The following is an 11312-nucleotide window of genomic DNA, read 5'->3' as shown; positions in this document are numbered from 1 at the left end:
CCAAAAGTTATGGCTACAGTACGCTCAGGGTATTATATGTTGGCACATCTGCGCACCCCTAGTAGTGATCTACCTCAAGACAATCTATCCCATTCTTCACACAACTCCCTAAGTACCCCTAGTGAATATATATTAACCGAATGGTCCTGTTAGGAGCAATTAGTACTGTTGAATAACGAAATATTTCTTGGTCATGAAACAAAAGTGATGGCTTGAAAAATCGGCCTGCAGATGACCCATACCGGGCCCGGCCTTTATTTTGAAAAGCCGCCCTCCTATAATCCGGCCTGACCATCCTTGAAAAAGCTAGGGTTAGTCCGACCATACCTAAAGTTGGATGGACTGGCCGCCTGGGCTCACTGACCATTAGGTATTGTACTGATATGCATACGAGTCCCATGACGAATACACGTGTACTTGACATACACAAGAACTATCCCACCCCCTGATCCATCCAAAAGCAATGCCGAGTGCAAAACCTCTCCACCAATTCCCGTCCATCTCTCACTCTCAATCCTCCAACCTAATCCCAACCGCCATGTCTACTAAAAGTGCAGCGGCCCCCGGCCCAGCCCTCATCCAAACTACCCCACTTCTCCCCGTTCAATTGGCCTCGATTGAAGCGGCACGGGCTGTGTGGAACGTAAAGGGCGAAGACCACATCGACAACTTTGTTGCAGTAGGAGGAGCGGCTCTCCTTTTCCACGGGTCAAGAATCTTTATCTGCGATACAGATCTCGGGATAACCGGCGATGCTTTGGGCGGTTTCGAAGAGCGTGTCCCCCCGTGACCCACGGTTCACCCAGACCGGAATGGGTATGTGGGAGTTCGAATGCTCTCATGGGTTTCCTGTCGAGAATGATTTCTCGGAGAAGTCAGGTCTGGGTGGGTACGCGAATGAATGCAAACAATATATCTTGATTGTGACAGAGATAGAGGAATCGATCGGTCGTAATAGTGGTGAGGAAGGACACAGACGTGGACACAGAGTGGAGTGCTATGGTGTAATGACGCTTTAAGAAATTAAGGAAAGCCTAACATTCAGAAAGTGGGGGAGATCTGCCTCTATATATAGATAAAGTTGTGGGCTTGTCCATCAGCAAAGGTAAACACCTGCGTCCTGTGCGTTTGGTATATCAGAGTCGCAGAACCCCGGAATGATAACCGCGATTCGGGACACAAGTGGATATGGCAAACAAGGTCAGGATACAACAGGACGTAAGAGGACACAACTGGAGACTACTGGACATGATAACCAATATCAGAATACTACTCTTAAATACAGAATTCACTGGACACAGCCAATACAAAGCATAACTTATGCCTACGTTACTGCAAAAAGAGCTTTAATATTGTACTTTACAATTTATCTTTATAGATACCATAACTAGGTTACAAAAATTGAGCAAGGACACAGAAGCAATTCAGAGCCTAATAAGCATAACAGGCTGTAACTCCATGGATAATAGCACCAGAAAGTTGCTCTTTATACCATTGAAAAGATTGTGTCGAGTAGGTCTAGGACACAAAGTGTCAGCCTGTGCCTCCAAGTGTGAGGATAGAATCTGGTATCAAATTCAGCACTACGCCAGAGTACAAAACAGGCTATAACTCTACAGAAAATAGGTCTGGGAAGACGTTCTTTATACCATTGGAAAGTGGGTATTGAGTGAGTCTAGAATGCAAAGTTTCAGCCTGTGCATCAGAGTATTCAGGACAGAAACTGGCGTCAAGGTCAGCCTTTTATCAGGGTTTAAACAGGCTATAACTTTACAGATAATAGTACTGGGAAGACAATCTTTATGCCATTGAAAAGCTGGCATTGGGTATGTCTAGGTTACAAAGTGTCAATCTGTGCAACTGGATATTTGTAACGATCCCTCCTTGGATAGTTAGTTCTTGGTGATGGGGAACGATACTTCTCTTCTTCTGTTTCTTTCCATAGTCTTACGATAGCACTAGGCATCTGCCTACGTTACCAATAGTACAAGACCTCTGTCTTCTATCAGGAACGCCTATCGTAAGCTTTCTCTAACTCTTCTTCGTGAAGAACTTTCCTTGGCGTAACAATAACATTGTAATAATGATAAAGATCGTAAAGGTGTTTTATATTCGTTAAAGTAATAAGTAGGAAAAGTACTTTGAAGTCAATCTAATTTTATTTAAACTCGTACCGCCAATACTGGCATACGATGAGCCCCCGCCGGCACAGGGATACCACTAACTGGTATACTACTAATCCTAAGCTAACTAAGTCTACGGCCCCACACCTACCATCCCCGAGTCATGCCCGTATGAGAACTAATTACAAGACCATCAAACAACCCAGCACCCGCTCCGGTCCAAGTCCGTAGCCCCTCTGGTATGAAGCCAACCAGCAACAAGCATAGCTGAAGCCGAGCAAGAGACCGACGCAACCAGATTCCTTGTCCAACAAAATACAAAATCACTACCGCCCAGTCTGAACACCATCCCACAAAACCTCCACTACAGTAGAAAACCAACAAAAACCACCAAACAAATACAAACTACAGGCAACACAATGGCAGAGAGGAGGTGACCAACATGTCCACCTCTCGCATCCGCATGTCCGGCTGTCGACCCTATGAATCCACTTTGCCAAGTGCCTCCGAAGAGAGTAATGGTGAGGAGGACCTGTACCTGCTGCCTGTCCCCCAAAACAAACACATAAACAAAAAAAAATACATAGAGGTGGTGACAGACCTAAATGGTCAGTGGGTCCTATCTTCCACCCGTGGTGCCTTGCCCCCGCCAGCCATACCTATTGCCAAACCAAAGAAACAAAACAAACCCCACAAAACCCAGCACGCAAGACCCAAACAAGTCCAACCAGGTGGTCGCAACCCACTATCCGCACAGGTGGCCATCGACCATCCGGGTCATTGAGGAGCTTTGCAGTACTCAGCAGCTTCACCCAACAGTCCTATTAGGCCAGAAATACTTAATTAAACATCGCCCAACCTGACGCATGCCCGACCAGTGCTCGCAGGCACCTCTCCTCCCCCAATCAGCCCCCCCCAAGCCCTACACACCAGGCGCCACAGAGCCCATCTAGCCCCCTCAGCCCCTCAGACAGATCAACCATCCGATAGCCACAGGACAGCGTATACCAAGCCCCACCAGGCAGCTATTAGTCTTGGCCACACGAATAGAGCCCCAACCCTCAGCACTGTATAGCCGAGGGGGGTCCACCAGCCACAGCCAGGAGCCACAAAAGAGGCAGCACCAATACCTGAAGGCATCGGCACCAGCTACACCATCCAACCCAGCCAAACTGAAGTCCAACCTAGTCAGGAAAGAGTAAGCAGAGCCAGCCAAAGCTAGCCCCACAGGTCCGGCAACAGGCACAGACCAAATGATGGACAAGAGGCATCCCCAACTGACACGACAAGAAGGGGGAGGGCGAACGAACAGAAGCAGACAAACAGAAGGTAGGCCCTACTTGCAATGGGTGAAGCCGCCAACTACAGACCACAACCGAACCACCCAGACGCACAGACAATGCGAGTGCCTGGTAGCCAATTGTCCCACACCACCCCAGGTGGCAACAATAACCACACCAGGGGGTAAGAGTTTTCAGGGTCAAAACCATCTTCACAGATGCGAGGAGGAGACGCCTGACTTAATCACTGTAAATGCTACAAGGAGAAAAACTCCAAGGGAACGGCGACAAACAACATTGTAGGATTCCGACCGTAGAAACGAAAACGTAATGAAGAGGGGCTGGGCGGGTACTACCCTACCACCTGAGGAATGATGTGGCCGGTACGACGAGTTGATACTTGGGAAGGTCATCAGTTTAACCCAAGGGTGTTTTGTATCGTGAGAACAAAGGACTCCGTTAAAACCCAACAAAAGACATGAGCTGGCCCAAAGAACGACATGGGTGATCCCCCCAAACACAATTTTCAATCCCCCCAATCGAACATGAAACCTGCGAGTAGATGATAGACAGGAAGCCGTAGACATTTTACCTAAAGGGGCTTGTATGCGACCGTGATGAAGAGCTTGAAGTGACAGTATCGTGAGAAACCATCAGACGACGAAATGAGAAGCAAATAAGTAGTCCGCCACGCAACACCTAACTGACCTCAACACCAAAGACCCCAGGAACTACTGAGCGGACTCAGATATCTCCCCCAGAATCCAAGGCATCAAGGCCCATCATGATGGTGAAAGAAACGCTCGAGGTGAAGCGATAGCAAGGACGAGGAAAAGTACTTAGAACAAAGTGTGAAGAACCTATCCTCCTCAGCCGTATTGGCCTCCTTATATAGTATTCTTCCCACCTGTAGTCATGTGACTCAAAGTGGTCACATGTGCGAAATCAAATCATAATAAACTGGTCATGTGGCTAAAATGGTCACATGTTCAAAACCCATGACCTCACAATGAGGTCATGTGCAAAACATAAATCATATGCGCAAGGCACACTCGCCAGGCGCATGTCCTATGGCTTATATTTGAGCCATGTGCAAAAGCATCACAAATCCCACACATAACAACTCATATGACTTGAATGAGTCATATGTGTAAAACAATAACATACCTGTGACTCATAACTATGTGTCACGTGAAAACCTTTTCCTTGCCAAGCCACATTTGTGACAGTATTCAGGACGGAATCAGGCTTCAATGTTAGCACTTTGCCACAGTATAAAACTAGCTGTAACTCTATGCATAATGGTACTGGGAAGAGGTTCTTTATACCGTTGGAATTCTGGCATCAGGTAGGTCTAGGATGCAAAGCTTTAGCCTGTCCATCTAGATATTCAGGACGGAATCTGGTATCAAAGTCAGCAATTAGTTAAAGTCATGCCAAAAGAAAACCACTTCTATAATAGCCTGTAACTCCACCAATATTAATGATAAGAAGACGTTCTTTACACAATTGGAAAGCTGACATCAGGTAGGTCTAGAATGCAAAGTGTCAACTAGTGTGTCCAGGTATTCAGAACGGAATCTGGCATCAAAGTTAGCAAATAGTTAAAGTTAAGCTAGAAAAAACCACTTTTAGAATAGCCTCTATTTCCACTAATACTAGTACCAGGAAGATGTTTTTTATACCATTGGAAAGCTGATGTTGAGTAGGTCTAGCATGCAATATATCAACCTGTGCATCTGAGTATTCAGGACGGAATCTGATATCAAATCAGCACATAGCCAAAACCTCATGAGAAATAACTACTTTTATAGCAGCCTTTATTTCCACCAATACTAATGCCAAAAAGATGTTCTTTACACTGTTGGAAATCTGACATTGAATAGGTCTAGGATGCAAAATGTCAAACTGTGCATCTGGATATTCAGGAAGAAATCTGGTGTCCAAATCAGCAAATAGTCAAAGTTGCGCTAAAAAGAACCACATTTATAACGGCCCATATCTCTATCAATACTAATTCTGAGAGGACATTTGTTACACCACTGGAAGGCTAGAGCTGAGTAGATCTGGAAAGCAAATTGTTAACCTGTGTGTCTAAGTATTCAGGATGGAATCTGGCATCAAAGTCAGCACATTGTCAAAACCTCACAAGAAAAGACCACCTTCATAACTGCCTGTATCTCCACTAATACTAATACTGGTAGGACATTCTTTATACTGTTGGAAAGCTGGTGTTGAGTAGATATAGGATGCAAAACATCATCTTTTCTATCTAGGTACTAAGGAAGAGATCTGATGTCAAATTCAGAACTTCGTCAGGATACAAAATAGGCTGTAATTGTGCAGATATTAGAGCCAGGAAGACAATTTTTATACCATTCAAAAACTGGCATTAAGTTAGGCTAGAGTACAATTTGTCATCATATGCATGGAGGTATCAAGGATGGAATCTGGTGTCAAAGTCAGCACTTTACTAGCATACAAAATAGACTATAACTCTATAAATAATAGTACTAGGGAGACATTATTTACAATTTTGGATAGCTGGCATCAGGTAGGTCTAGGACACAAATTGTCAGCCTGTGCTTCAGGGTATTTAGGGCGGAACCTGGTGTCAAAGTCAGCTCTTTACCAGGATACAAAACTGACTGTAACTTCACGGATAATAGTGCTGAGAAGATAATCTTTATACCATTAGAAAGCTGGTGTCCATTGGGACGAGGATGGAAACTATCAGCCTGTGAGTCCAGGTATTCAGGATGAAATCTGGCATCAAAGTCAGTACTTTACCAGGACACAAAATAGGCTGTAATTTCTTAGAAACTGACTGTAGGCAGATATTCTTTGATACAATTAAAAGCTGAAATCGAGTAGAATGTTCTATGTATCCTGGGTGTCTTTAGTATCTGGTTGTGTCTTGGGCATCCTGAGTATCTGGTTGCATTGAACCAGTTTACAGTTCATCCTAAGCAAGAATGTACTAATTTTCATCTCCCAATTTGGCCCAGTCAATGTTAATCCTTGCCAATGTCCTAACTTGAACACAAGATGACAGCATTTTTATCATACTACTAAGCAACATACTAGCCATCAGTATATCCACTGGACACTAAGAATAAATTTAAAAACATCTACAAAAATAAGAGATATGTAGTATCAAATTTTATTTTAATCTCTTGAAGAATCTGGGGAGCAAAAATTGCCTACTAGTAGAATGTAAAAGTAAGTAATAGTTGTGATTGTTGTAGTGGGTGGTGACTAGGGTGTTTTATTAAGTTTTTCTAATACTGTGACTTAGTTAACATCTAGACAACTAGATAACATTGAAGTCAGAATATCAATAACAGTTCTGTCAACTACTATTACTCCTCAGTCCTTATACTATCAGGGCTAATAATTTAGAAGGCAGGTAACTGAACATTTACATCATGATGTACAGCTGATGCATCTGACCCAGGGTTTCTTTTTTGCTGAGGTCAAGTTACTATATAACCGTACTTGAAACTAATTTTATGAAATAAGTACTTGAAAACATACAGGATGTATATATAATGTTAGGCGGAGACAATATGATAGACTTCAAGGTTGTCTAAGCCAATCGAGATTTGGTTCTGTAGACGGAGATTGTCTAGGAAGGCTCAGACTTTACTCGTTTTGTTTATGACTACTAGGAGTGAAGTAAAATAGGTAAAGTAGGGTAGAATCGTAAAAACAATATTAAATTGTTAAGGTCTCTTCTGCGTTGCTTGATAATGTCTAAAGCTTGGGAGGCACTTCAATATTTATATTTTATGTCTGAGTGTTCGTGGACTACATCTATTTATCATACAACTATGTACTTCTTCAATCATGATTCATGACGTTGAGTTTTCTTCCAAGGTGCGAACACCTGTGGACCCTGAAAACCATCACACCCTCATCGGTAATTACGATATTTCTTCTTAGGAAATGTACTGTCCCCAATAGTAATATCCTGATTAGCAGAGTCTTTAGACTTATGGCCTAGTTCTTAAGTCGAACTGAGTTGGCTCCAATTGCCTTCGCCATTGATAAAATGATCAGTTTTATCTACGGCTATATCTGCAAAGGTGGTCGTCATTACAACCATTGTAGGTCGTCTAACTCTGATCCTTTGTAACTCCATACCCAACTGATAGATTTTCTCGGGATGACTTCCTATTAACTCGCAGGAAGCTATTCTACCAGATTGGTAATTAATCCCTCGGTCGGCAACTCTTGGTTGCTCTCTGGGTAGTAGGTTTCAGTAACTATTGTAGTATTGAGAATCACTCCATGGTTACGACATATTCCGAAACCCAGTTGCAATACTCCGTGAAGTTTGTTGGCTTCTTTGGTAGTGTCTTTTGGAGTTCTAGACTCTTCTGGTAGATGTAAATGTATTGGTCTCTAGTAGAGATCCTTTACCATTTGATACCATCTCTTTGTGCAAAATCGTCCTGTTACTTACGGCCTGTGCCAAAGGTGTCATGTCTTTGAAGCCAAGTAACCCTCTGTGTAGTTGACGGAATCACTCCGTTCCAATTTTCAGACCTAGCCGAAGGTCCCCTCTCATATATCCTGCGAACAAGATCTGGTCGGACAGACAGCGACGACGTATATGGTGTTATTCTAACACCTTCAATTCTGTGGTAATATAGTCACAGGGTGCAACTGAGATTGATATATATGATGACGTGCAGGCCCTATAACGGAGCTGGAGGGGGGAGTTGGAGACCAGAGATTCCGATTCCGAGTGGAGTTACCCTACTTAGAGTGGTTCCTAGGTATTAGGTTCTGGTATTCCTAACATGAGCTCCCTCCTTGGAAGGCTTCTCCCCGAATGCCTTTTTGGTACATAAAAATAAAAAATAACAAATAAACATAACCATAATTTAACCATTAAAATTTTAAACATTAACTCCTTTTGGACCCGATAAGAGTAGGGTAAAAAACCTTCTGTGTTTGCTGGCCACGGTAGGAAAACCTTTATCTCATCGTCCTTCCTCTGCTCACCTTGGCATTTCCGGATTATCATGGTGAAATTCATCCACCATTTCCCTTGCATTATCCATACCAGCAGCAGGTTCCCAGGTGTTCTCATCTTCAGAACATCCTTGCCATTTGACAAAGTACCATAGTTCACGTACCTCTTGGTAGCGACCGCATACTCTCTTTCTGTAAGAGCGTAACTCCCTTCTTACAATTTTCTCTATTTCCTATTGTAAGTTGCCTTCAATATCCTTGGGCTCTCTGGGAGGTTGTTGTCGGTTCGCGCATACCGACTCTCTGTAGGGCTCTAATAGAGATACATGGAATACTGCGTGTATGTTTCATCAATCTGAGATATTGAGTTTGCAGGCGCGGTTTTCTTGTTTCTCTAAGATCATGAATGGTCCATATAATTTAGTACTGAGTTTCTTTGACTTTCGGCGTGTATGAATGTTCTTTACGTTTAACATTACTTTATTGCCAATTTTGAAGTCAGGTTGCTCCTTGGCCTTTCTATTGTAGTATTTGGCCATGGCTTCTCATGTCTGTTGAAGTGATTCTCTTGCTTGCTTGTGGATTGTTTTTATCCAGTTTGCATATAGTGTGGCTCCTGGATTTTGTGCCTTGTGTTCCTTCATCCATTTAGTTTGTGGATGGAATCCATAGTTTGCGTAGAAGGGTGTTATCCTGTATGTATTGGTTACCGAATTGTTGTAAGCATGTTCGGCTAGAGGCAACAGTTGGTACCAATCATCCTGATTATAGTTGACAAAACTTCGCAGGTAACCTTCCAGTACTTGGTTGGTTCGCTCAGTTTGTCCATCCGTTTGAGGATGGTATGCTGTAGACATCCTCCTTTCTATATTAAGTGTTTTGCATAGGATTCCCAGAATTCTCCTGCAAATTTTGAATCCATGTCTGAGACAATTTCTGTTGGTAAGCCATGTAGCTTCCATATTTCCTTTGTAAAGGCTGTTGCTACATCTTCTGCGGTAGTTGTTCCTTCCAATCCGACGAAGTGAGCCATCTTTGTAAATCAGTCAACTACTACCATAATTTGGGTGCATCCTTGTCTTTGGGGTAACTGTGTAATAAAGTCAACTGAAATTGAGGCCAATACTGTATAGGGTATTGACAGTGGTTGTAGTAGACCATACCTCGTGTGTCATAGGGATTTGTTGTATTGACAATCATCACACGACCGTACCTAATTGTTTACCCAATCTGCCAGGCCTTTCCAATAAAAATCCCTCATAATTATTTCAAGGGTTTTTTCTTGCCCGAAGTGTCCTGCTATTTTAGCGTCGTGACATCCTTCAGCTATTGTCGTATAAAGGTTCTGATTTTTTGGTACGAATAGTCTTTGCTTGTAGTAAAGCAACTGGTCGGATAAGGTCCAGTCTTTCAGGAAAGGTTTGCCATAGTCTCGTAAGTTTTCTAACTTATTTCTTCTTTTAAGCCATTCTCTATCCCCTGGGATGGCTTTTAGGACTTGCTCTAGAAATTCTGGGTTGAATTTCTTTAGTTCCTTATGGGCCAGAAAGGCGCTAGTCATGAGTGTTCGTTGGGGTACTTTGGTTGCATTATACTAATATGTATTTTGGTTTATTGATGCATGTAGTTGGGTGACTACCGGCTCTAATTCTCGGATAGTAATAGCCCTTGTTGCGATGTCTGTGCTGCCGAATCCCGATGTACTTCTTTCGGTATTCTCTAGTTTGTCTATTTCCATCATCTCTGCAGCATTAATTTTTTTTTTCTATCACTAGTTGGGCAATTCGATCGCCAGCCTTTATGTGACAGTCTGCATCTCGATGGTTAAACAGTAGTACCTTGAGTTCGCCAGTATAATCTGCGTCGATTATGTCAGTACTGGTGGAAATACCACTTTTGAGTGCGAGTCCGCTTCTAGGAGCAATCTTTCCATACGTTCCAGTCGGTATACCAATTGCGATACCGACTCCAACAACTAACTGTCCTTGTGCTGGGACTGTGTTTTCCTGCATTGTGTAGAGGTCATGGCCTGCTGCCATTCTTGAGCCTTTAGTTGGTAATCTTGCCCTGGTGTCTAACCGTTTTACTCGAATCACCGAGTTGGAGTCATTCCAGTTAGGAGTTTCCTGTATATTACCTATGCTTGTATAATTTGTTTTGCTGCCTACTATTAAGCATATTTGAATTTCCCCTTTTGTAGTTCTTGTTATTGAACTAATTTGAAAGTGTTCGGGTTTCAATATCGCCTGTTCGCGATGTGCAGCCCCCTCCTCAAAATGGTGCTCTGGCTGTCAACTGAGTACATCAGGTTTTCCCCCTCTCGTTCCTGGGCGGTAAACAATTCTGAAGTTGTAATCCACTAACTTCTACGCCCAATGGATTTGGCGTCTGCTCCAGAACTTTGAGGTGAGGAAATATTGGAGGTTTTGGTGATCAGTGTACACAGTTATAGGTTCTTCGGTTCCAACCAGGTATTGGTGCCATTCTTTGAACGCCTCCAATATCACCAATAGTTCTTTGTCGTGGATTTCATAATTTCACTCTCCGGAATTCAGCTTGCGGGAATGAAAAGCTACAGGATGTAGACTTTTCTCCACAAACTGGGATAGGAGGCAGCCTAAGGTAAAGTCGCTAGCATATGTTTCTACCACTGTTTCCATTTCTGGGAAGAAATGGTGCAAAATTAGGGCCGAAGTAAATCTTCTTTGAAGCTCCTGGAAGGCCTTTTCCTGCTTCGGACCCCACCAGAACTTCTTTAGATTACCTTTCAATGTTTCTGTAATAGGAGCGCAAATTTTAGAGAAGTTTTCTATAAAACGTTGGTAGAAGTTAGTAAATCCTTGAAATATTTGGACTTCTTTTACCGACGTAGGTGATTTCCAGTTTAATACTGAATCCACCTTTCAGGTACTCATGGATACCCCAT

Source organism: Tuber melanosporum (genome assembly GCF_000151645.1).
Source record: "Tuber melanosporum whole genome shotgun sequence assembly, scaffold_18, strain Mel28".
In the NCBI taxonomy this organism is placed as follows: domain Eukaryota; kingdom Fungi; phylum Ascomycota; class Pezizomycetes; order Pezizales; family Tuberaceae; genus Tuber; species Tuber melanosporum.
Note: the sequence above shows the minus strand (reverse complement) of the source record.